At 43.2% G+C, this 2,500-nt stretch overlaps 1 protein-coding gene across 1 annotated transcript in view; it reads left to right on the top strand.

Annotated features, from left to right (window-relative positions):
- gnai2a (guanine nucleotide binding protein (G protein), alpha inhibiting activity polypeptide 2a) overlaps window positions 1-2,500 on the top strand; it is a 37,435-nt gene that overhangs the window by 5,731 nt on the left and 29,204 nt on the right. The window lies entirely within an intron of this gene.

Here is a 2,500-nt window from a genome sequence, read left to right as displayed (position 1 = left end):
GTTCAGAGGTCATGGTGTCACTAAGCTGCCAGCATATCACTCTCATAAAGAGATGAGAGGTTCATGTCCTCCTGCATTTCCTTCTCAGGGGCTGAAGGGCTTTTTACAATGAACACACTCTCACACACACACACACACACACACACACACACACACACACACACACACACACACACACTCTCACACTCTCACACTCTCACACACATGTGCGTACTGGGTGCAGTGATTCCAGGAAGCTCTGCGCAGGATCAGCCTGACAGCCGACCCAATGACAAAAGTGTTACTTGACCCTCGAAACCCTCCAGCTCACATTATAGTTCTGGAGATTGGAGAATTACTCGATCGAGTACCTCCTTCTCCTTTCTCCTCTGTGTGAGCCAGGAGTTTGTTTGTCGACGCTCATAACGACATGCTACATAACCACTAAGACAGATTCACGAGGGAGAACTCAAAACTCTGCAAATTTTCCAGAAGAAGCAGAAATGGAATGTTTGTGTCGATAAAAAGCATCCACATGGCCTGTGGTTTTTCTGATCAATGCACCTGAACTTCTTCCTCCTTTTCCCTCTGATTCATGTGTGTGTGTACTTTCTCTGCATCACTCCTCCAGTCTATAGGATTCTAAAGTTTTCTAGATTGACGTGTAAAGGAGAAATAACTTTCAACACACGTGACTGGATGTGCTGCTGTGAGAAGTGGTACGAGTGTTTTGCCCGGTGCTAAGGCGTGATCTCTCGCCCATCTCGGATGTTAATCTTCAAAGCAGAGGTGTGAGGAGTCGGTGTGAGGAATAATCATGACTTTGACTTGACTCGGAAAGAAGCTGAAAGTGCTCCAGGTCTCCGACTGTGGGGGAAAAACAGACACTTTTATGTTAATCTTTTGTGTCCCTGTATTTTCTCTTTATTTCCTCTGTATTTCCTGTCCATTTACATTTGGCATCACTTGCTGAATGTTTGAGGAGCATTTTTTTTAGATTTATTAAGTGCAGCATAAATTGTTGTTTTGTGTGTTTTGGGTGGGGCAGGAGGGTTAAGTTAGATTGATGATTACCAGGCCTTTGGGAGCATGTTGAGTCTAATCTAATTAACCCTTTAACAGCAGACCTCACAGCCGGTCTTGCCTTAATTAGTTTAACTAACCTCTCTCACTTTTTCACACACACACACACACACACACACACACACACACACACACACACACACACACACACTGACAAGAGCATCTGGTCATCGCTTGCTGCCCTCACTTTTCTCCCATCTGTCTCTTCTCTTCTCTTCTCTTCTCTTCTCTTCTCTTCTCTAGTCTACTTTACTATTCTATTCCTTCTCTATTCCTGTACTCTTCTCTTCTCTTGCACCTTTTCACTTCTTTTTTTCTTTTTACCTTTTCAGTTCATTTAGCTTCTTTTCTTTTAGCCCCCACTTCCTGCTTTAGAGTTCATAATGATGTCATTTCCTCCTCTCCTCTCCTTCTCATTTCCTCTTTAGCTGGTTTCTGACTGCCAAGCAAAGTTATCCTTTTGTCTACGTCTTTCAGGAAGCAAAGCACACCCTTCCTGTGGGGCACTGCCACCCCTGACTCTCTCACTCTCTCTCTCTCTCTCTCTCTCTCTCTCTCTCTCTCTCGCTCTCTCTCTCTCTCTCTTTCATATGGTGATGTAACCATAAATCACTTACAGAAAAAAACACCATTTCCAAAATAAAAATATAGACAGTTCAATCTCTTCACAAGTTTTTGCTCTCTCTCACTCTCTCACTCTCTCTCTCTCTCTCTCTCTCTCTCTCTCTCTCTCTCTCTCTCTCTCACACACGAAAGACTGAAGCACAGAAACATAATTTCCTCTGAAGTCTTGCTAATTGCTTCTTTTTGTATAACACACACACACACACTAGATCAGATCTGATCATTGTGCAGCTTCTTCCTGGTTACCATTTGCACATTCAGCATTTACACAAGACAATGGAAGTGCATTTGCCTCTGCACTGTAGCACGCAGCCAAACTTCTGTTATTGCATACATGGCTGTGTTACGTCGCTGTCAGCTAGCAGCCTTTATTGTTTTACAGCCCGACACAAACTGTGTGTAAGACTTTAGCCCCGTTCAAGGACAAAATGTCATGATAATAGTAGAAAGTTTTTTTCTGAATCATTACTTTTAATTCCAAACTGTGTAGACACTTTATTAGGAAACACCACACAAGTGAAGTGTGTGTGTGTGTGTGTGTGTGTGTGTGTGTGTGTGTGCAAGGATATAGAGGAACCTGTCTGGAGTCAGCATGATTCAGAGTCACGCTCGTGTATCTCTGAGTATTATGAAAAGTACATGAAAGCAGTGTGTTAATTACCATCCGCTTGCAAATAAGTCCTGCTTGATTTCTCCAGAGAGCCTGGGAATAATCAACACACCAGAAACAGCGAATTCACACGTCTCCAAGATTTGTTTGTGTGGGACCGAGGGAAAAAAACAATCGCCAGTACCGTTAGTTCTGTTGCCGAAG

Source organism: Silurus meridionalis, chromosome 19, assembly GCF_014805685.1.
Source record: "Silurus meridionalis isolate SWU-2019-XX chromosome 19, ASM1480568v1, whole genome shotgun sequence".
Taxonomy (NCBI): domain Eukaryota; kingdom Metazoa; phylum Chordata; class Actinopteri; order Siluriformes; family Siluridae; genus Silurus; species Silurus meridionalis.
The sequence above is the reverse complement of the archived record's forward strand: the minus strand, read 5'-3'. Positions and strand labels throughout refer to the sequence as shown.